Source organism: Calidris pugnax, unplaced genomic scaffold (genome assembly GCF_001431845.1).
Source record: "Calidris pugnax isolate Ruff unplaced genomic scaffold, ASM143184v1 scaffold95, whole genome shotgun sequence".
Taxonomy (NCBI): Eukaryota; Metazoa; Chordata; class Aves; order Charadriiformes; family Scolopacidae; genus Calidris; species Calidris pugnax.
Window position 1 is genome coordinate 13,633,059 of NW_015090885.1, and position 25,573 is coordinate 13,658,631.

Sequence of the window (25,573 nt, forward strand, 5' to 3'; positions counted from 1 at the left end):
CTTTTGGGGTACTTCTAAAAATATTAGAAGCTTTTTGTTCTTAACTGACCTCAGAAATACTACCATACAGTTGTGAAACCAAACACATTTATGTTGTTCAGTGACACGCAGGAGAAGCAGATGTGGCCTCCAATGCAATACCCTTTTAATCAGTTCCTAGTATGGTTCCAGCATAAAATAATCCTGGAGTGTGATAGATTATAATGCTTTCTCCACAACTTTCAGAATTCTATAAAACCGTTTTTTTCTTGTCTGTCTGCAATGGGTATAAAGTTGTATAGTTAACCACGTTTAGACCCATTCCTGCCTTTCTTTTCTGTAGTTTCTCTAGCTGCCCTGATCATCAAGAAAGCCATTAAAAATACTAGCAAGAGGCCAAGAGAAAGAGCTTACATACATTCTCTAGCCCATACATTCAGGCAGAATAGAGTGATATTTGAGACTGGCACGGCATAGGGTTATGTTACTGGTGTAGTTGTCTATTCAGCTATTCATCAGGAAGAAATTGGAGACTGCTAGAGGTCATTGCAGGGTACACTTGCTGAAAACTAATCAGTGATGTTTCAGGATGATTTGTGGTATGCTTTCTTGGATGCAATTTGAAAGATGATCACTTATGTTTCTTAGCAGCAACATGATAAGGTCAGCGAAGGCAATTAGAAGGATCTAAAAACGATCACAGAACTGCCAGAATGCCTTCTTTAAATAATACTCATGACAGCATTACAATGGATTGATTTAAAGAGCTGAGGGTGTTTTATAATAGTTCTAAAATGGCTCCAAATTTGAAGAACTGATTTAGCGTGGCTAGCAGGGAGGTTTTGTAAGGGCAGCATTACAATATTTTCAGTGCTATCTAGGACATTTTTACATTCAACACTCTGAGACAGAGTCAGAAGCAGTGATTCAGCTGATGGAAATCTTTGAAAACTTGATAATGATTTTACTTTTTCTGTTATCTTGCATCATTAACTGAAGTAACCCGGAAACAACTGTGCAAATGCAGCTGTTGCTACACTTAAGACAATGTAACATGCTTTCTTCATGAGTATGGTACAGTGGCAGACCACAGAAAGATCCCTCTGACCACCTTGAATGTGTTTTCAATGCCTGCAACATGCTTCCAGAATCTTTAAATCATAAGCACTGCCTGCAAGAAGGACTTCAACAGAAATGCAACATAGTGGCATACCTGTGACATGATGAATTTTTGATGTGGGGACAGACTCTTGCATGATGATAAGGGGATCACTTTCAGTTTTTCTGAAGAGTTGTTTTAGAGTTGTGATTTACATTTTGTTTTGTAACCTCTGTAGAGATGGTAAAAGTAGCTTCATGAGCTGTTGAGAAAATAAACTTGCCCGGTTAACTTGCTTTCTTTTTTTGGGGTCTCTCTGTTTTTTGGTTAGTGGGTTTTTTTTGGTTTTTTTTTGTTTTTTTTTAATAAAATATGCAACAAAAAACTGTAAGGTTTAATAACAGAAGAGATGAGGAACACCTAAGGGCCCTGCTTGCTTCTATGCTGTTCTAAAAAGTCTTTCAGCTATTCTGTTGACACATAACGTGGCCAATTTTGATGAGAAGGTTTGTGCCGAATACGGAGAACATCTGTTCTCTGGGAAGTAATTTTTGTACAAATATAGTACAGATGATTAATCTAATGTCTTTGGTGTGTCCCAGTTGTTGATAGGGAAGATAGTAAAAGAGCCAAGTCATCTTACAATTCCTCTTAATGCTTTTGCTGAGCTTTGTCTTGCTTCTGAGAATATCCTGCACATCGGCACCCTCGTGGTTTTAATACACTCGAGCTGAATTTACCAGCTGCTGTCTCTTGCAAGAAGGCATTTGGACATCAAAACCTTAACAGCATTGATACCTCTCATCTAAAGATGGTGTATGATGTTTGGGACAAAATGTAAACTGCAGTGAGAAAGGACTCAGTTTTCTCCATTCTTTCCTTATTTATCAATCAGTAGTTAAATTTACTCCAAATGTAAGCTATGCTCACATTTGGATTCTCTCTTAATCAAACAAAACAGTCTGTAAAGCAGTATATTACTGTCACCTGAGCAAGATGCTGACAAAGCTGCAAGTAAAGAATTTGTTAATGACTTCTGTTGAGTGTTTAGAAGTACAAAAAATGAAGGAAAAATATGGTAGAAGCAGAAATGGTTTCTGCCTCTTTCTGTTAAGAGTTGATGCCTTTAGCTGGATTGAAATGGTAAACCTGAACTTATAAAAAATACATTCTTTTATAGGTTCTGCATGTTATTTTAGTTTGTACTTTTGAGGGTGAATTTTAGAACATTTTACCTCAAAAAGCCCTAACCATTGAACCATGACTGTCCTGTAATATTTTTGGCTGTAATATATGAATAATAGAATTGGGGCCATACTATGGCAAAGAAAATTATGGATGTTGACACTAAAAAAACCCCACATGGGTATGATAACATTTGCCATGCTTTGTAGATTGGAATTGTTAATGTGCTGCTACAAATGGAGTAAAAGGTGACATCTTTTTCTATTTTCCAACTTGCTTTCAAAAAGCTTCAAAACCTTTATGCTCCATTTTAGGTAATAATTCAGTTTTCAGCAAAATTATGGTATGGTGATGTACAGGGATTTGGAAATACTGTGATATTATGGGTAGGAGAAAGAATTGGTGGTAGAGGGATTTATGCATATAGGATATCTTTTTTCTATTTTTGGACACTGCCTTTGTCACCATAGCCACTTCCTTTGAGAATTGATTGAACTAATGTAGAAGTAATTTATTTTATGTTTGCTTTTGCTCTCGTAATTTTAAGGTATGACTTTGAGTTTTGTTTAAAGCCGCATAATCATTTGGTTATAAAAGCAATCCTAAAATAACATAGAGGTCTTGTTTCTTTTGGGAAAGAGTCAAGGTTCCAAGGCTTGATGGCCATTTTTTACTGCTCTAAACTTTGTTCTCTTGACATGCTGAACTGATAGAAAAAAGTCCTGAAGGAATAAGCTGCAGCCTTAAGAAAGATGAGAGATCAGTCCAAAGCGGAATGTCTGACTGTTGAGATTTGCTGGCTCTCCACCTAATGGCAAGCTTCCTTTCCCTTTGCTTCTCTCATGAGTTGTTCCTTTCTAAGCTGGCTTTGTAGTAGGTAGTTTACTCCCCAGATAGGACTCTCCAGGTTAACTCCTCTGATACAGTCCAATATGATACCAGGAATGGTCATAACTTCTTGAGTCTTTAAGAACTCAGTGACTTTAACCTTTGATAGACGTGCAGTTTCTAGGCACTAACCTGGGCAGCAATCCATTTTTTTCCCCTTTGGCATGTAAAAGTTGCATTATGTATTGTGCTTGTGCTCAAGTGCTTGTGGATTCATTTTGAGACTATATTAAAATAACTTAACAGTTAATTCATACATTGTTAACTACATCTCTTTCAATAGGAGCAAATGAGATGTGATCAATAGATATGAAGAGTACATTAATTGGAGAATACTGAAATGTGCATACAATTAACAGCTATAAATTAAAGATTGGACTAATTCCATCTCCTTAGTTACTGGCTTATATCTGGTGAACTTCCATAAACTATTAATATTTGCTTGACTGCACCTTGGAGTGTTGAAATCCCATTCATCATTGTAATAGCACTTAACGTACATGTAACCCCATGCAAATACCGATTTATATCTAAAACTGCCTACTGCTGGTTGTTTCATAGTCTGTGTAATGTCTGTTTGCATCAGTTCTGCTCCCAGTGGGCAGCTTTCCAAACTGCTCAAATAACTACTGCTAATGGCGCCGATATCTTTGTTGGCAGCTTTTGCTAAGTAATGAAGAGCTGAATTGGTTTGGGCACTACACTTGGCTTGCCTGTAAAACAGGTAGTGCTGTGATGAGATGTTCTGGAAAAGCTTGTACTAACACTGCATTTGTTCTTTCTGTATCAGCTTCTCCACTGTATCTACTCATGTGTCATGTGCACATTCATGCACATGTGTCTTCTCGCAAACGTCATATTCAGCAAAACATATTAATGGAAAAAGAAGCTAATCCGTGTACTCTGAAGGATTCCACCAGTAATCTGACAGTCCTGCATAATGTAAGTTCAGCAGACCTTTTAAATGAAGCACATGGCCAAGGAATGAAACATGGTTGTGCTAAATCTATCTGTAGTTTAGCTATTCAAGTATTTCATTTATTGTTTTATATCTGCCATCAAGTAGATCAAACCCCACATTTTCTGTATTCTGAGAATTATTTTAATCCTGAATTGGGACCATTGTACAAATTGTGATTCTTTTTGTGGGAAATTGTGCAAAAAGATGGCTTTGGAAAATCTCGAAGCTCTGAATCTCCAAGGATGGCGACTCTTCTCCCTGGTGCCCAGTGATAGGACATGAGGAAACAGTATGGAGCTGCATCAAGGGAGGTTTGGATTGGACATTAGGAAGCGATTCTTTACTGAGAGGGTGGTTGGTTACTGGAACAGGTTTCCCAGGGAAGTGGTCAAGGCACCAGGCCTGTCAGATTTCAAGGAGCATCTGGATGGTGCTCTTAGTCATATGGTTCAGTTTTAGGTAGTCCTGTGAGGAGCAGGGAGTTGGATTCAATGATACTTATGGGTCCCTTCCAACTCGAGATATTCTATGATTCTATATTTTGGCACAATGGGGTTTTATAATGTTTAAATGTTTTACTTATTTTCCTACAAGGTGATATGAGTCAAATAAGGTATTTCACCTCTCTGATTTGGCAAGCAAAATCTTGAATAAAAAAGTATAAAGTATATTGACTTTGTCTATAGACTTTGCTAATTGCATGTCAAAAAATATTTAACTTGTGTGTATATTCCTGTATAGGAAGTGGGATGATCTGTTTGTGTAATAAATAAGTTTTAATTTACAAGTGAACTGATTTATCAACGTTGGCCTATTGTAATGGGAGGCGACAGAAACCATCATTTTTTTCTCCTTGTTGATAGTTACTTTGTTTATTTTTGTACTGATCAGGATAGCTTATGTAGTTACAGTACTGCTGAACATATGAATCTCAGTCATCAGTTCAGAAGACTATGTATTGTTCTCCCCTGGCATGACCCCAGATTTTGAGGAGGGTGCCAGCTAGCTGTTACAGATTTTGGTATGCAGACCAATTGTTTTTAGTCTGAAGACTAAAACAGCAAGTCATTTTGGCATACAGGTATAGTGTCCATTAATATACATGGCCTTCAAAGACAAAAATTTTGTAAAATATGAAAAATAATATATTTAGGTTGCTGTCTTCATTTTGCACTGGCTGCAATTCCTTGTTAAAAAACTATAGAAGTCTACATGTATCAATCCATAAATTTTAATTCTTAAAAGCATCTCTTCAGATAAAAACAAACAGAAAATTTCCTTTTTTGTTGTTTTTTTGACCTCCAAAGGCATATGTTACCAGGAACGTGGAAAGAAAGAATGTAGTCTGTGTAAATGCTTGGATCGGTGAATTAAAAATATATATTTGGAGATGGGATGGTAGAACTTTGAGAGTTGCAAGCCCTGTTTGCCTTGTGAATAAACAGTTTTTCTGAGCATCCTTATTCCTTCTTACAGATTTCATCATGCAAAACCCACATAATAATAAGAACAATAATATGTTTGTAATTCCAGAGTAGGTTAAGCCAGGTGTTGTTGGTAGTTTTACCAGTCATTGTGAGTGTTAATGCATGACAGACTCTGATGCCCAAGAAAGATGTGATTAATTTTTTCCCAGGGAATTTCTGCAAAGTTGATTTGCTGTTTGAGTAAGTAAAGTTTTAATCCTAGTTTTAGAAAAAGAGGTGGATGTATATGTTCTTCTTATTTGATTCAAACAATAGATGACAATTAATTTGGTGTGGTGATGAATTTCATATTTGTATTGCTTATCAGTCTGAAACTTTTGTGATCCTCATTATTATCAGTATGTTTTTGTTGAGATTAATCTGTTTTTTCTTTATATTTAATTTTTCTTTGGGGTGAGGCTTCCTCTGTCTTCTGTTTTTCTGTTATTGCTTGTCAGTTCTAACTTTTCCTTTTTTGGACAGCGCTGTCCACTGTAGTAATGCTGTATATTAGTTTTTTAAATATTTGTTAACAACAAATCTATTTTGAGACTTATGTGTTCTGAAATAAAAGCTGGTATTGATTCATCTGCTTAGATTGACTATATATTGCTACATTGGGTGAGGAAAAATTGATTGTTTATTTGTAGCACTAGTAGATATTTGCAATTAGACTAATATATATAAATTTTTATCTTATTTTTATGGTCCAGGTCTCCAATAATTCATTTTCTTTTAAGATGTTGTGGATGTAAACCACAGGTAGTTTCACTCTGGCTGATATAGCTTACTTCTATTTTACAACTCCTCTAAAAACTTGTCTTTTGGGTCTTTGCTCCTGGTGTCAGATTGAAAAAGTGCCCAGACTTCTCAGTAATAGATGTTTTACTAAAATAGATCTGTCTTACAGTGTGAAATGACTTGCACTGGTTTCTTGTCTGCACTCATCTCTGAGCTTAGCATCTGGTTTCCAAATGCTAAGAAAGAATCAGGAGCTGCAGGTTACATTTGTTGTGGGTATTAACTACCTTTTACATTAGAAGCAATATAGCCTTTAGGTTATTAGGATTATTTACTTGGAAGACTGAGTAAATAAAAATATTGCTCTTAGGTACAAAATCCATAAAGCAGTGTGTTCAGTTAATCTCTAAGGATGCTTAAAGGCATATATTGTAAGAATCCTGTCATGCAACTTGACTTGTGTGTCTAAGGACTGTGAATAGAGAGTAAAAACCCTATGCGTATGGCAGGTTTTGACAGGTGCAAAATTGGTTTAATGATTGGTTCCCAAAAATAATTTTGACAATAATATTTTGCTGAATATTGCAGATGGGGAAACAGGTTTTTCTTTTTTTCTTTGTTTTTTAAACAATCCTATTTAAATAAAAGTCAGCAGAGATAATTTTCCACATGAAATCTGTTTACAGTCATACACTGTTGTCATTTCCTGTTCTCTCTATTTTTATTGGATTGCTGTGAGGTCTGCCTTCTGCCTGGTTTCTGAATAGCCCCTGGGTCCTGAAGGGTTTCACGTTTTTGGGGGGGATGTTTTTCTTCCCTTGACACTCCTATCTGTATTTTTCTAAAAACAGTGTTCTAATCCATAGTTCTGTTCAGATCATTTTGTAGAATGATCCGGATTGGTTACCAAGATCCAAGCAATCATGCATTTCAAAGAGGTGAAAAAAAAAAAAAAAAAAAAAGAAAAAAAGAGATCACTAGCATGAAATTTCCTTAGTTTGCTATTAAATCTCATAAGGCTAACGATCTTAATCAAGTCTGAGTGGAAGAAGTTACTTCCATTTTGGTTTACAAATCCTGTTTGTAATGCCTTAGGTATTTTGTCATTTGTCATGCCTGAATTCCTGAAAAGCATTCTCAGGAAATGGGTAAAGCATTAAACTTTATTAATCCGGGTTTTGTATGAAAGAGGGCAAAACAGTTTCTGGTTTTCCTTGTTTATATGTAATCTACAATATGTTTGTTATTGCCAAGTACATTTTTAACTGCTTTCAGTTTTAACTGTCATTTCAGAAACTTAGTGTATGCAACCAGAAGAGTTTTATCATCTTCTGGCGAAAGAAAGCATCTAGGACCTTCTCTGTTGTCTTGCTTACCCCTGTTCTCTGTCTGTGAGCCCTGTTACTTCCTCAGTTCCCGAGCAATTGTAACTATTTAAGAAGAATCCATAAATCCTTGTATTCAGTTAAGTTGTTCTCCAAAACTGGAACCATTTTGATGCATAACCACTTTCCTCAACAGGCTGCAATTTGTAGGGTACGAAAACTTACAATGTTAAGTTTTGAACTTAAATGTATTTGTATAAATAAATACTGGTCATTGTTTAACCTGTATATTCTACTTAAATGCCAAGATAACTGATCTAATGAAGCAAAATAACTGTGGTGCTTTCACCGAGAGTAGATCATACTGCTCTCTACAACTACCTTGAAAGGAGGTTGTAGAGAGGTGGGGGTCGGTCTCTTCTCCCAAGTCACAGGTGACAGGACTAGAGGAAATGGCCTCAAGTTATGCCAGGGGAGGTTCAGGCTGGATATTAGGAAAAATTTTTTCACCGAAAGGGTTATCAGACATTGGAATGGGCTGCCCAGGGAAGTGGTTGAGGCACCATCCCTGGAGGTGTTCAAAAGACGGGTTGATGTAGTGCTGGGAGATATGGTTTAGTGATGGTGTTGCTTTTTGTTTGTTGTGTGGGTGTTTATTTTTGTCAAAATTAGGTTGACGGTTGGACAAGATGATCTTTAAGCTCCCTTCCAACCTAGAAGATTTTGTGATTCCGTGATTTTTATTCAGCAGTATCTGCTTCCCTTTGTCACGATGTAATATGTTGCTTCTTAGAAATTTACAGCTAGAAATTCTTCAGCATAGGGTGGAGAACTTTGCTAGTAACGTGAAAATTATCATATAACTAAACTCTGGTTCAGCTGTGCTGCTGCTAAAACAGATACATGATTGGGAGTACTGCCCATTAGAATGAAGCAGAGGAAGTGCTTGTTGCTATTGAGCACTGACAAAGTGAAATTGTTACAGGAGGTCTCCACTGTCATGGAGTGGCCATCTTTGTTAAGTATGCTGTTGGAAAGTCTCCTCTGGAATGGAATTTGTCTCTTAGTCTTTTAATGAGAAGCAGAAAGGAGAAAAGCATTTTTGAATGGTTAAAGTATGTTAAGTAGCGCTGATTGTATGCATGTATCTTGGGGAGATTTTGGAGGTTGACAGGTGGCAAAGGAAGGCAAATGAGTAGCTGTTCTCAGGTCCTTCTTTCTGGTTCATTAGCATCTATTGTTTGAGGTTTACCTGTTTGCTTTACTGACTGGCTTGGATTTGCAGCTGACATTTTTGAAAGTGCAGTTGTCTGTTCAACTGCAGTGTCTTCCACTTCAACATTTGCTGCTTTGGTTGTCTTATTGTTACTCTTGCTTGTGTGCATGCAGGCTTACATTGGGAGTCATCTTCTTGTTAATACATGTCAGGTGGAAAGAATATTCTGTGCTTTCACACTCCTCTAGTTAAAGGATGCTCATTCATCTTTCTAATCACTGCCTTTTCTATAGTCAAAATTTCTCTCCTGTGGCCTATTTCAGTCTTCTGTCTTGTTTTTAAGATCCTGGTCTGTTACCTATATTGATTTTCACTTTTGCCTCATTAGCGATTAACTTGATTGGAGTTGTTTTCCAAATTAGGCAGAATTATTAGCATGGTCTTCCAGAGATGAAACAAACTCATAAGATTGACAATGTTTCTTGTTCTGTAGGTTCTTCCAGACACTTAATAAAGCCAGGGTTCCACAGTAATTAATAGCAAATACCACTGCCATAGTCCTTCCTCATCTATATTAATTTGGCCTAGAGTGTGTGTAAAAATACTTGCTACTGAATATATGTATCAGGAAATTAGAGATTCTAGTAATCTAGCCATTTATGATGCTCAATAGGAAAGTTCATAAGACTGAAGAGAATTCAAAATTTGAGGAAGCCATTTACATGATTTGTATAACTGGATTTTTTTCCCAATTGTATATAGGGAACCTGTATGTGGGTTGGAATAAATGCAATTAAAAACAGTTTTAGAGGAAACAATACAAATGTGAGTATTTCAAGAATGATTAGCTGTCATGAGATACATTTCTATAGACAATCTAAGGCATAAACAGTAAATAATATTAAGCAGTAATTTACATACAGAATTGACTTTTCCTTGCTAGTTTGATCAATCTAAGGTTATGCATGTGAAATCTGTTAGTTTATAATTCTGTAGTCATTGACTATGTATTCTTCTCTAGAATAAAATTCCCTTTATGCAATTAAGAGGATTTTATGTATAAAATTTTAGACAGGAGGTACTGTGTAAGATGGTGGTATGCATCTTTGAGTTTTTATTCTACTCTTATTTAAATATCTGTTTGCTGCATAGATGAGCAAATGCCAACTTCATGATTCATGAATGAGTTAAAGTACAATTATAAAGTGAGACATTTTTTATGACCTCATAATCTGATTCAAAATTACTTCCATTTGTGATCCGTTTTTGGCAAGTGTTCCTCTCACTAGCCTCAAGTAAGTTTGTCCTGTGCATGTAAATAAGAAATTATGACATCTTCTGAAAATTCTCTGCCATTTTTAAAAAGCATGTTGTATTCATAAGCAACAATTGGGTATGGCATGCTCTTTCTTGTTGGTACAAGTTCTTATCCTTGTTATGCAACAGTTTGTTTTTCCATTTTGGGATCAAAGAATTCGCTGTGTTTGTGTTTCCCTTCTCTAAAGACCTTCATATGTATGTGACAGTAGGCTCTTTGTTCTACTTAAGCTTCCATCACTGCTTTTCTGTGAATCTCCCATGAAAAATACTGCTTTTATTAAAGTTGCTTCTCCTATCCCTTTTTTGATATGTAATGCTCTAATCTTTTATCCATACTTTATCAGGAATATGTGAAAATTGCCTTTTCTTTTCAGAACGCGTGTTAGTTAAAACTAAAATTGCTTTTAGGAAAGGATGACAGATTAATTTATTAATGTCAAAAAAAAAGGACTAATTCAAAACTATGCAGATGTATATTACACAGAAAAAAAATCGATGTTTTTAAGTTTTCTAATGAAAATTATACTGAAATCATTGGTATTATTGTTGCTTGAAACAGTTGCTTTTGATGTTTTCTAGTTTGAGTAAATGATACGCTCTCAGACTTTCTTTCCAGCTTTCTTTGGATTGGATCCTGCTTCCCATTCCCAAAAGACAAAAGTAAAAACCTACCTTGTTTAGTTGTACAGAGTATGAAAACAATGCCCCTCTTTTTGTTCATACCCCCTAACCCACAGTTTTGTCTCTCATAATCACATTTTCTTTATGTATGTTGGCTGTGGTTTTTTTCTGAGTCTTTCTTACAAGGGCATTTATTTAGGAGCCATTAAAAGTGTGACTGTAGAACAGCTATGTGTAAAAATAGATTTACTCCTATCTGCTCTTGTCTTTTTTCCTCCCCCCTTCCCCGTGGATTTTTTTATTTAATACCTGAATAAATCACGAAAATTTATTTAGTCCATTTAAGACTATAACCATCTACAGTAGTTTTGAATTCAAAATAGATGGAGCATGGAGGAACAGCAGATGGAGGAAAGCTGATTTGAAGCACTGAAGATACTCTGAGTACAAATGTACCATTTTAAGTCTGATTTTCTAAGGCAATGAAGTTCTTATGAGCATATATTTTGCTTACATGTTGTCCATCAATGTTGGTTTTTATGTTTCAGCAACACTAGATTTCTGTAAGCTTCCTGAAAATAAAGGTTTGAGTAGGAGAGAGAGAGATGTATGGCAGGACTGCAGCGTAAATTCCCTGGAGATATTACATAAGAAAGGCATAATTTGAGGGCCAAACTTCAGAAACCTCCATAATTGAAGCTCTTATTTCATTAGAGAGCAGGAAATCCTCCTGCCAGGCACACAGGTAGGTTTCAGTGTGCATTGGGTATCTGGCGCTGGTGCCTGGGGGCTGCAGGGCTCCAGCCAACTGGTCTGAGTATGGCTAAGCCCCTCAGCTGAGCTGATGGGGTGCTTCTACAAAAACATATTTAAAGAAGGGCAGAACATACCAAACAGGTAAAGGAGGAGGTGGAAAAAAATCCCAAACCAACAAAACAAACCAACAGAGGGAACCCCAAAGTCAGAGGGTGAAGGAGAGGCATGCTCCATGTGGAGGACATATTCCCTGCAGCCTGTGGAGGGCTCAGGTGTGAGCAGGTGGGTGTTCCTGAAAAAATTGTGGCCTGTGGAAAGCCCTATGCTGGAGCAGGGTTTGACTGGTATTTTTCCCCAAAGAACTGCAGACTTCTGGGGAACTCATGCTGGAGCAGAGGAAAGGCATGAGAAGAAAGGAACAATGGAGAGAAACTGCTACATACATCCAATGTCTTTACATCCCACATGGTTTTTGAAATAAGTATTTTAGCAGGAAAAATAAACAAGTGGTATGTTTCTGCCCTTGTTAGTTTAATTTAATACTTTCTGACCTCATGTTTGGGGAAGTAGGAAACAACTGCTTCCCATTCGCTTTTTCTTTTCCATTAGTGATTTATGTATCTTTAGTGTAGGAACCTTCAGCAGCTGTTTCCCTTGCTGAAAGGTTTTGGTGAGTTTTTTTGTTGTTGCTTTGTTGGGTTTTTAAAATTTATTTATTATTATTCATATAGAATCCATTTCTTAACTTTGGCCACTGTTTCTTTTTTTTTTTTTCAATGTCAGTTCTCCTATCTCATTTATTGAGTTTGGGGTGTGGAGTAGGGATCTGAATTGGGGACAGTTGCGTCAGTTATACTCTGGATTTATACTGGGGTACAATGATATTCTTTGTTTTGTTTGCTGCTTCTTTGCTAATGATTTTAACTTATTCAGCCCTCTTTTTTTTTTTTTTTTTTTTTTTTTTTTTTTCTGATTTGTGTAACTATGTCCTCAACACACTTTGTTGAGTTGCTGTTTGTCTCTTCCTCAAATTCATATGTGTGTATTTTGAGGAGCACAAGCTGAAGGACAGCTAGATGAATATGGTACATTAATGACTTCCTTCTCCTGAAAAAAAACCAAAAACAAACCAACCAGCCCACATTTTTCCATTTGTTGCTTTTTTTTAAAGCAGAAACGTGCTTCTAATTTCCTTAGACTAATTTGAAGAGACATATATCCAGATGCTTAACTTGGAAAAAAGGTGGGCAGACTTTTACAGGTAACACCCTCTAAATAGGTAAAAGTAAGTGTTGAGGTATTAAATGTTTCCATTTTATATCAATGGTGTTCAGCTTTACCTTCTGTATTTAAATTTGTAATCCAGTTAGTGTAATTCTCGGTTGTCATGCTTCTTGCATCTGGCTTAATTCAGTATTTTTTCAGTCATAAGAAATAGGCAAGACAAAAATTTTAGTAGTAAATCTGCTCTTTTTTAAAAGACAGTTTAAAAGTTCATGTGGGTGTTGGCTTTTTTGGGATTAGTATTTTGGCGTGCTCTGAAGGGAAATGGTGTTTGAGGAGCTTGTGAGCCTTTGAACACAGTGTACTGTGTCAGTAAGGGTGTGGTCTGTGAGACACACATTGCACGTGCCTCTGGGAATTTGTGATTTTTGCATTTGTAGTAATAGTTCTTTGTTAAATTGCACATTGTACTGACTGCGAACCAAGGTGGTGCTGGCTGAAGAGTAATGACTGCAGCGTTGGCGCAGGGCTTGGCCAGGAGAGATGACTGGGATATTGTTCTCAGCTGAGTTTGTGTGATCTGATTTAAGCAAAAACCATGAATGGTATTTTTCAAAACATGTTCAAATTCACTTTAGAAGGGCTGGTGCGCTGTGTTACGCTTTGGAGATACAATGAAGCCCATGAAGTTAGTACCAAGAGTTTGATTACTCTGTGTCCAACTCAGTGTTGTGTTAGGTGATATGCCCTCTCCTTGTCCTCCTAGGTAGTTGCCATATAGGTCAAGCTTCTGACTTCTTTATGAAGTAACCTTTTAAATGTCTGTTTGCAGATTGATCAAAAGCTTAGTATTTCATGTGGTTAGTGGATGATAGTAAGGAAATGATGTTATGGCTTGAATAAAAAAATTGTTTGGAATTTGTAGTTTCTCCATCACCAACCCCATGTTTTTCACAACAGAAGGACAGGAAGAGGTTCTTCAAAAGCACTTTTGATCAGGATGGTGTGTTTAAGAATATAAGTTTTGCATTGTCATTAATAGGCCTTCTGCTATTCTTTCAATCACCAGCAATTTCTGCTATTGATTAGGTTAACGCTTTGTCTGGTTTGGTAACTTTGAAGTGGCTGATCTCAAGACAGTTTGAGCTGCTTTGTGAATAGCAGAGCTTTTCATTTCCAAGCCCGTTATGCTATTACCAGTAAATTGTATTACAATATCAGTGTATTCCTTTGGTTCCTAGAATTGTAGTTTGTTCTTGGAGTAGGTTGCATGTACCAGGTGCTGAAGGATGTCTATTTCTGTATACTCTTAGTATCCTAATAAATAGACTAATTAATTCATATGAATGTTATAATTGACATCGAATTCTGCTTGTGATAGTTCATTCACTCAAGATAGTGCCAATTATACTTCACTGCTCTGTGGCTAGAAGATTTCACCCTAATTGACAGAACAGTTAAAGAGCCTTTGTCTACCAATACTTAACTAGTTGTACAGCTAACAATTGCTTTCACTTGTTGTAAACCACTTAAACACATTACCAGACTATAAACAAAAGTATATAAATGTACTGAATACTCAGAAGTTCCAAGTGAGAGGCTGTAGGGGCTTAAAGAGTCCTCTCTACAACAGAGAGGAAAGGGCAACACAAGTCCTCATCACCGTCACCTTCTTTGTTCCCCTCTCCAGAAAGAGACACCCTTAAATTAAACTCCTTGGGGATTTGTGGGTTGGGTTTGTTTTTTTTTTTTTTGTTCCATGTTTTTTTCTTGTAATGTACCTGTCCAAGTCCTAGACAGTACCAAGTCAGACAAAAATGCAATCTATTTGTACGCATTCTGGATGCATCGGCACTCACTATCATTTTAGCTAAAGGCAAAAACCTATCAACAGCTTCGCATCTGTGTTTTTCCTTGAAAAATGTAATGGAAGAATAAGGGGGAATATTTTGTTTCTTTTGGAGCTGGGCAACACATCCACTTAAAATATTCAGGAGTGATATTAAAAGATTTCAGGAATAAAAATTAAAATGTTGCCAGTATGGAAATACTTTATGAGAGGAAATCATTGCTGTATGCCCCCAAAATAAAATAACTCTAATACAAAGCTTGAAAGCAGAAATGGAGATATAGGCATATTCTGTGAAATAAGGACCTCCTCTGTCCTGCCATCTCTTTAAGGAAGTGACTTTAAATGGTGTAAATTTTATCCTGGCTCTTCAGATTTGTTTTCTGTTGCTGAGGGGCATATTTATTTAAAGGACAGTTCGGTTAGGAAAATTGTTGGACTGCTGAAACCTTGTAGCAGTGGAAAAAGTATAAATCATCGAGAAACTGCTCAGCCTAATTCAGCAAAATGTGACATTAACTAGTATTCTTTTGCCAGTAAAAGCTATGTCCACATTAGGACATTTTGGAACTATAGCTATGCCAAATATCATGCACTTGAGTCTCTGCCATGGCAGATAAAACAATTTTTCATATTTTCTCCTCTAGTTGCACTCCTGGAGGAAGACAGAGAAAAAGATTAAGTATAAAATCCTCAACGAATCAACTGAAGAACCAGGCAGTTGTGCTTTATGTAGAAAATAAACTATCACTGTGGTATCACAAGTGGATGTGAATGAGCTTTGAAGCACCCCCTGCTTGCCTCAGGCTGAGTAAACCACCAGGCAATTGTCCAAGCGTAGCAGGCTTGGTAACTTTGCCTGGAGTTGTAAGGGGAGATGTAAATGATGAAACTTTTGCTCTGGAAAGTACTTGGTCTCTGCCAAAAGGTTCTTTCCTTCCCCATGTGGAAGTTGTATAGCAATGGAATTATGTTGTCAGAGTTTAAATCTCCGAATTGTGGGATTATTCTAGCAATTGACCCTTAGTGCAGGACTGAAGCTGTGGGTACTGTTGTGAAATGTTAATGGAGATTTGTAGCTCTCTGCTTATGGCACTGGTGTGAAAAACTTTTGGGCACATTCCACTGTGAATTTTACGCCATACCAGCAGCAGCAGCGGTGATGAAGAAAAAGAACTGGGATCCTGCTACCTGTATTTAAAGAGAGAATGGCCATGTGCAACTGCATACAATTAGCATTAATAATTCCAGTTAAACAAAAGAAATAAAACAATATCCTTAACACCAAATTGTTATGTATATGTGGTTTATTACACATGGTTACTGCAGACAAAACTGTTGGAGCTCGAGAGAAGGCCAATTTGTGCTAATCTAGAGTTGGATGGAAATCAGTGTTCCCTAAGAAAGTGGTAATTGGTGTAGTTATATTTTTATATGTATAATTATGCTTGTATAAATTGTTATATTTATTTGGGATTTTTAAACACACATCATCATTCTTGCACATAGTATCTTCCAGACTACTGTAATTTTCTGAATAATCATGTAAAGTATGCATATTAAGGCGATCGCCAAATTTTTTGACAGATCTGATTCCCCCATGATTTAATTTCTGCCTGAACATTTTGACTTTGACAGAGTACTGGGAACAAAGAGCTTCCTACTTCATTTTAGTGGTTCAGGATGTTCCTACAGATATCTTTATTTGTGAAAACTTTCTCTAGGTCAGTTTGGATAAGCAGCTCCCCCCAAAACTAGCTGAATCCAGCACTCTTTAGGGTAAAAGTGTTAGACCGTGGAAATGGCACTGATTCACAGAACTGCTACTATGTCTGCACAGGACAGGGCAAAAGGTGTGGTGATTTGAATTAATGATGCATATAGTTTTACTGCTGTGGACTTTTAATTAAATTTTTCTAATATCGTACCTTCTCTGTTTAGACGAGACACTAGTTAAGTTTCTGAACACAAAAGACATCCTCCCCAGACAGAAAAGATGTAAATAGATGGCAGTAACTGTGAATTTATTATAAGCTGTTTCACTTCTTTCATACGTATTATTTGAGAAATATGGAAGCTGTGGAATTCCTAGGTTTTGCAACTTAAAAATCATTGTAAAAGACAAACCAACAGATCCTTAAACTGGATGGACAAAAGGAAACAAAATGTGCTCTGTGAATGTGCTCTACTCAGAGATTAGATAAATTTATTAATTTTACTTTAAAATTATTCTACCAAAACACAGGTTTCCTAAATTTGTCATGCAAGGTTATTAAACATAAAATAAATAAATATCTTTTTCAAGTATCTGAAGACTTTGGCTCCATATCCTCCTCATTTTTAGATACTTGTTTCTAAAATATTTGCTGTTCGCAGTGCAACTGAAAGCAGATTTTGAAAGAAGTAGAAGTCTTTCATATCTGTGCTTACTCAAAAGGAGCCCAAGCTTCCAATACAGAAACACTACCCTCAGTGATCACTTTATCTTCCTTCTTTTGACAGTCTGTCATTGTTTTCTCTGCAAGTCTTTGCAGAGGTTAAAGTCCTGTAGTGCATCAAAATTGTGTTCCACAAAATGCAGTGAAATGTGGGGCCTTGTCAATGATTCATTCTTTTTCATCCTTTTCTTTAAGGAATGCAGCTTTATGTAGACTTGCCCAAGAACAAAATTTCCTTTAATGTGTATGAAGGTATTCGGATGTGAATTTTCGAATTTCCTCTCCATTTCAACATACCTTGTCTCTCTGAGTTTTATGTCAGATAGTGGATACTATTTTTAGATTGTGTCTGGGTCAGCTGCTTAAGTATGAGGTCTTATTCACTGGCAAGAAGATGAGTTTGTTGCTAGACTAAACAAGATTTGGTGACAGACCAGTCAGATAAGCAAGCAGTGATGTCAGCAAAACAAAGTGAATTTTCTTTCCTCATCCTCTGCTTTCCTATCAAGCTTCTGCAGTATTTTAGTCTGTGTAGCGAAGATCATTTTGGTGTTTGAACTTTAAAAGCATACCAGTGAAGAGTCTGTGCCTTTCAAGAAAAACAGCATGGGCAGGATTTCCAACCACACAATTACTTTTGATGCTTTTTTAGGATTCATTAAGATGAACATTATCCAGTGTTCTTCCCCTGTTTTTCATCTGGTTTGGTCTACTTGCAGAAGTGGAAAGAGTGTCAGAGGTATCTGCTTGGAAAAAATAAATAAATCTCAGTCCAATGTAGAGGGTATTTTTTCAGCTCTCGACTTTTAGGCAGTGGAGTTCTTAGCCATTTCTTTGAGCCAAAAGGATACACAGATGCTCTACAATGAGTTTCCATGCTGTTGACACCTCTTTCTGCCACTTGATGATGGTGATTCTAAATCTCTTGTATTATGTGGCACTGTGCATCAGTAAGCCACAGGTTAAAGGATTGTGCAAGCAGATAAAAGTCTGATGTTTAGCCCTCAAGCATGTTCATAAAAAAATAAAATTGCTAGGATAATTTCCAGTAAGCTAAAATTCCCTGACTTTTACTGTGGCAATGCCAAATGACTTTAAGATAAGAAAATTTACTAAAATGAGAAAAAAAGAGCAAAAGTAATAAAATAACCATATAAAAAAAAATCTTGTGGCTTAATCATCTATGATCACAACTAGCAGAGTGACAAAATAATTTTCTTGTGGTAATACAGCATACACTGGAAATTTAGGAAAAATTACAATTTGTTTTTTAAAATAGAATTTATTTAACATAATACTGAAATAAATGTTCATGGGCTTGAACAGACATCACTTTACTTTCTGACTGCATAACAATGCACTTCTATTGGTGGTACTGCTTTCTTTATTTGAGCCTATTTTTATCTGGGAAGGACTGATTGCTATTCTTGCATTCTGTGAGGAGAACCTTTCTGTAATTCCAACATAGGAAGACATTGCTTCATTTCTGTCTATATATGTGGCATATTTAAAGCTGTTTGGAAAATGGATCTCTCATTGGAAATATATATATATATATATCTAAAAATGTATTTGAGGCAAGAAGAAAGCGATGAAGCTGGAATGGACAGTTAAAAACACAGCATTTCTGTACAGAAAGTGGATACAGAATATGGTTAGGAGAGCTTGAAAAGCTGAGTTGAGCATACCCCTGGGGGTATCTAAGCCTTTTGCCCCCTTCATTTTTGCTTCTGCTACTCATAAGTATAACCTCTTCAAAAGAAAAGATTCACAGGTGATGAACATCAGGATGTTTTGCCTGAAGAAGTAACCATAGCTCAGGATCTAATGTCTCACAGTGTACTAAAAAAGATTGAAGAGGGAAGCATAGACTGCTTGGACTTGCATGTGTCAAATTAATTGGTATTTATGAAATAAAAAATATTTGTCAAAAATTGTGGATTTTCTGCTTAATCACCCTCTACATTTTTCTTGTCTTGTATCAGGCATAATTAAGACACGGTGGAATTCCTGGCTATTTTTCTGTATTAGGTTTTTTTTAAACTCTGTTACCAGGTGTTAAGGATAAAATATTCCTATTCCCAGGGTGATTTTATGTCTGGTTTAGAAGTGATTCTTTTACTTAAAAGGCAAACCGGTGCTGAAGGATGAAATTAGTTTAGTTGAAGTTCATTCAAGAGGGAATTTGGCCATGCACATTTCATATATATGATTTTCCACTTGCGGTTATTGTTTGCTAATAAATATATTTCTTAGTCTGTTAATAAGTTTCTTATGTGACAATAAGCTGCTATGAGGCAAGAAAAGACTTTATTTTAATGCCTTTGCAAAAAGTAGGCATCAGCATGAACTGAGCCATTACCTACACTATTTAACCTGATAGGTAGGTAGCCAGCATGCCTAGAAGTGGGCCAGCCAGCACACCTGTAGTTTGGCAACAGCAACAGAACTGTGGTGCCTTTCGCATAACTGGTCATGGGAGGACAAATGAGAGAGCTCCAACTGCATTTGAAAAGTTAAGAGGATGCAGGGATGAATTTGATGCTTTTTGATAGAGGAAAACTTCAGTAAACGACAGAGACACAGAAGTGGCAGTTGTGTGGAATACAGGATGCAGATTGTGCTTAGTTTTACTGTCACTAGAACAACTTGTTCTTCCCAGCATTGCATTTTATTTGGGTTTTTTCATGTATTAAAGTCAAAGAGAGGTTGTTCTTCCTGGTGTTTTTAAACAAACAATTACCACAGTACTTTATTTTCAAAGAACTTAGTTGTCTGTCATCTCTTTAGTAAGTGCCGAGGTCTTATAAAAGTCTTCAATATTTGTCATTTGTTCTTTCTCCATAGTTATTTCGATGTAATGGTTCTCTGCAGAAAAACCCATCAGCCGTACCTGCTATATACCTGTAACTTAGTTTTCTTACTAAGCAAGTGCTCACTATTGGTTTTAATACCAAGAAACATGAGTTATTTTTCTGCTGATTATACATTTTTAACTGCTAGATAGGTTTGTTCAAAGCATTTGTTGTTGCTTTACAGCTGCATAATAGACTTATCTGAGTGGCCATATTGTAGCTGTTCCCATAAGGTGTCTAACAATAGTTTGGACTGAACTCCTAGTATCCAAGCTCAAAGAATATTTGACTAATTCATATAGGTTACTTGCATTTAACAGACTGTTGTAATCATTAGATTACAAACTACTTCTGTAATTACTTTGCAAAGCAAAGTATGTATGTATGTATGTATGTATTATAAAAAGAGGCTGTGTGTTAATCCTCACTTGTTTCCTGGAAAGCCATATTTTTTTATGTCTTGAGCTCTCTTCGTGTTCTCTAGTTACTCCACATGGATTTTTTTTTTTATTGGTCTCATTGTTTTATCTCACAGAGCCTCACCACTAATCTTAATAGAAGTACCACGATTTATTTTACTCTCTGAAGGTTGTTTTTGGGTTATAGACACATAAATTTGATATCTTTATAGGAATTTTATTTTACAGATTTCAAGAACTGAAAGAATAAGCAGTTACATCTAAATGTAGGTCACACTTTTGAAGTTTTATAGAGGATTGTTGCTTAGGCTAAGGAATGTCATGCTCCATCACCCTCACCGTAAAAAAGTTTTTTCTCACATTTGAATGGAACTTTCTATGTTCCAGCTTGAGCCCGTTGCCCCTTGTCCTATCGCTGGAAACCACTGAAAAGAGTCTGGCTCCAACATCCTTCAACTCACCCTTTAGATACTTATAAACATAAATAAGATCTCCCCTCAGTCTTCGCTTGTCCAGGCTAAAGAGTCCCAGCTCCTTGAGCCTTTCCTCATAAGGGAGGTGCTCCAATCACTTAATCATCTTTGTTGCCCTGTTGCGCAACACTTTTTTTCCCCTTCTTTAAATTTGTTTTCACAGAGACGCTATCACCAACTAATGATTGGCTCAGCGTTAGCTGGCAGCAGGTCCGTCTTGGAGCCAGTTGCCACTGGCTCTGTCTGACATGGGGGAAGCTTGTAATAGAATCATAGAATGGTTTGGGTTGGAAGGGACCTTAAAGATCATCCAGTTCCAACCCCCCTGCCATGGGCAGGGACACCTCCCACTAGAGCAGGTTGCTCAAAGCCCCATCCAGCCTGGCCTTGAACACCTCCAGGGATGGGGCATCCACAACTTCTCTGGGCAACCTGTTTCAGTGTCTCGCCCCCCTCACAGTCAAGAATTTCTTCCTAATATCTAATCTAAATCTCCCCTCTTTCAGTTTAAAACCATTACCCCTCATTCTATCACTACACTGTCTGATAAAGAGTCCCTCTCCATCTCTCCTGTAGGCCCCCTTCGGGTACTAGAAGGCTGTTTTAAGTTCTCCCCAGAGCCTTCCCTTTTGCAGGCTGAACAACGCCAACTCTCTCAGCCTGTCTTCATAGGAGAGGTGCTCCACCCCTCTGATCGTCTTTGTGGCCTTCTGCTGGACCTGTTCCAACAGGTCCATGTCCTTCCTGTGTTGAGGACTCCACAATGCTCCAGGTGGGGTCTCACCAGAGCACAACAGAGGGGCAGAAGCACCTCCCTTGACCTACTGGCCACACTTCTTTTGATGCAGCCCAGGATACAGTTGGTTTTCTGGGCTGCCAGTGCACGCTGCTGGCTCATGTCGAGCTTCTCATCCACCAACACTCCCAAGTCTTTCTCCTCTGGCATCTTCTCACTACCAGTGTACTCCCCCACTACTAAAATTCATTAAATGTACTTCCAGAACTAGATGTGGTTTTGTGAAGCTCTGTCTTCAGTAATTTTCTCTCTTCTATATGTTGTCCTCCCTTTGAGCCTATATTAACTGCTAGGATCTACGACATTCCCTGGCAGGCATTACACAGGCCAAACACCTGCTGCATAAAAACCTATGATGTTGTTTTGGAAAAAAGACAGTAAAAGTCAATCCCTATTGTCATTCTTCAATGTAACTGTCTGAAAAGAAGCAGCAAGGGTACTTACATGTAAAAGATTTAAGTCAGTCTGATAAATTATTCTTGTCTCTAAAATACCATTCAAGGACCTCCTATCTTATGCCATGGTTTCAAGTTCTTTAACAGCCTTAATGAAGGAATTAGTGAAAGACGTCTGGAAGTAAAACCACGCATGAACCACGTCACCATTACCTACAACTTGGCTTCTTCAAAGCCTTCCGGAGAGATAATGGTAATGCTTTGTCCGTGCTTTATTAGTGCCTCATGATTTTTCTGTTACAGAAGCCAGGCTTACAGGCTTATAGTTCCCTGGAGCTTTCCTGGGTTCAGATACTAAGGCAGTTTAGCCTTTTCATCCTTTAGTCATTTGAGAACTCTTGGGTCAATATAGTTTTGTTTTGCTGATTTGTTGCACTTCATTCTGTCATGTTCTTTGATAAGCCCCTAAGAGAAGGACTGCTGTTTGGGAGTCCCCTGTGAAAATCAATTCAAGTAAGTCATTTAGTTTTGCTGCAAATGGGTGCATCTTCTCTAAGCATTCCTTTTATCTTGATCATCAGTTGGTCCTACATACTTTTCTATGAGGCTTCCTGTTCCTGATGTGTTTCAAGAAAGATTTATTACAAGTCCTGCCTCCATTTGTTGCTCTTCAATCACTTTTGGCCTGTGTTATTTTCACAGCTAAATCAGTCAGATTTTTGTATGTTCAGAGTTTTTTTTTGTTGTGTGTGGGTTTTGTTTGGTTGGGTTTTTTCCATGGTTTGGACAAGATTGCAATGTTTTGTAGCACGTTGCCTTGTTTCTAATACTTTTATTTACTGTATAGTTTATGAATGCAGCTTTCTTTTGCTAGGCAGTATATATGGACCCCGTGCTTTTCAGTATAGTGTAGTATGCTTAAGTAATTTGCACTTTGTATATACTTCTCTCAGCCTGCATCAATGCTGTAAGAGTGTTGAATAAGGCATGTTATTGTTGCTGTTACAGGGAAGCCACTCACCTGTAAGTTTTAAAATCAGAATGTGCATTCAACCTAAGTCCAAGAGTCACATCATCTTCTCTTATGGCTTCCCTAACTGTTGTTCCAAGAAATAGTCATTGATATTGTCTAAAAATGTAGTTACTGTGTTAAATACATGTAGAACATTTGTCCAACACAACCAGAAACCACTGAAATCTGATGGCTGTTTTATTTTTTTTCTTAAATGGAGACCATTTGTGTACAGGTATCTGTGCCAGTGTTTTGCCTTGATTCTATGCTTAGATGACTTTCTGTTAGTCAAACGGAGGATGCAAACTGTTTTTATTTCCTGTTTTCCATTTTCTTGAAGGTATGGAACTTGACAGCATGATGCTCTGAACCATGCTGTCTTCTGCACCTGATTTTCTCACATTCTTTCATTTAAAGTCTTGTTTTGACCTTGTTGATTTTTATATGCCACTGGCTCAGTTCTAAGGTTCAGATGAAACCTGTCTCATATACAGGCTCTTTGTATTCCAGAAGCATTACTGGTTTCTGAAATGAATCTGAAACCTGGTTCATCAGATTTCTGGACTGAACCTGAAACATTGTTCCTGACATCATCATTTCGGCCAGATGTTAAAACTCTGTATTTTGCTCAGTTTGCTGGTCTTCTATTGTATGAGCTATGCAAGATCTCTGAAATCACATTGGTTTACATCTGTGTTGACATACTCTGATGGAGGCATTATAAGGGATTTCGTTGCACGAGGATAAGTGAACTACCATAAGTGGTGATACACACATACTTAGCTTACACCAGATGCAGAGTAGAACACAAATAAAAACGTCATATTTTAGGGTATTTCCATAAGAACTATTTTCCTAGTTTCTTTTTGGATTGCAAATTAAAATCTTTCAGTGTTAATGCTTATGATATGGTTAATTTTCACTGAGAATGAAAGGAATTCTGAAATGGCACTGGGAGTGGAATTAGAACACATACATCAGTACATACTAAGTAGGTCTTTGAAACAGTTTTTTTTCTGAAAAATGATGTTGATCCAGGCCCATCGTCTGTAAAAGAGACAAAGAGGAACCTCCACATGCTTCAGAACTCCTTATTTTTGCTGATGACAAAAATGAAATCATCTGAGATCTTGAAACTGGTGTTCTGCATTTTATTTGTAAGTGTTCCTTGTTTTAGTAACATCTCACTAGACTGTGACATGAGATTGTGATAATGTTACTATTTCTGGAATAGTTTAATATGGAGACAGAAGGCTTCAGTTTCAGGACTTTCAGAATGCTTTAGGGTCCATCAAGTCTCAATCTGAATTTGCTGAGATGTTTGCTGTTCATATATTTTTTCGTTTGCTAGAGCAGCTGCTAGTCTTTCTCTGCAGTACCAAGTTTCTAATTACAAAAGCAGGTGTTGTTATTAGCATTGTTGGCCTTATAAAATTATGGATTGTTGAGTCACTCTGTAAACTGCCTAAGATTCCACATTAGTTTTATTACTCCTCGTGACTTACTATTGATTGTTTTCTTATGCATGGATTTTAGACATACTGAGTACCAGTTTTAAAAGACCTTGTAAAGCTTGGAATCATCTCAGTCAATGACAAAACCACTGTTCTCAAAACTCATTAATAGTGACTTGCAGCGCAACAGCTGATGTAATAATGGGTGTGTATAAATAAATTGCTTGGTTTCTGGCAAATATTCTGATATCCCCGTCTTGCTTTCTTTACTGTCAGATTTCCTCAAGATGGTTACAGCTTTTTATTTTTTTGTTTTTAAAATTCTGCTTCCATTCTAATTTCTGTAGGGAGCCTGCATAATAGTTGTGTCTGTATAATCTCATACAGGTGTTTCTGCCAATTGTCTAAATTCTAGTCACAATATATACTGAATTTCAGGAATGGTGTGTAGAAAAATTATAAACAATATCACAGTTGTTATGGGGAAGCATATGGTCACTAAGACAACAAGAGACTATTATATCATGTAGTCTTACTTCCTGTGTGTTGAAAGCCATTTCTGATTTTCAGCAAAACCCAGAAAAAGGCAATGGTACAGTTTATGTGACCTTTCTTGTCTGGACACCCACACTGCAGTAATTATATCCTAATTTAAATTTGTTTTACATTGTCTTTTATGAAAGCTTTTTGAGTGGCAAGGTCCTGTCCAGGTACTCTTTGAATCCCAAATGGTGGTCTTTTATTTTTTCTTTCCTTTTTTTTCTTTTCTTTACACTAAAGAGCAGAATATAGCTATAGGTTGATCTGTATGCCAAGGCAAACTCTACTGCTTTCACTTTCCTCCATACTGTGCTTGTTCAAGGTATTTGATCCACAAGTGTACAGTTGTTCTAATGTTGCTGTGACATGCTGGGTTTTGTACGTGTGTGCAATAAGACTGCTTAGAAGCCCTGCACCATTGAAAACAGGATCTGGAAATAAGCTGTGGCCAGCACACCTATTCATACAATCATCTTTGGTTACTTGAACCTGTTTGTGGGGACAGTCTGTAGATTATGGGGGGACCAGTCCTGCTCTTGGCCACTACTTTCTCCTTAGTAT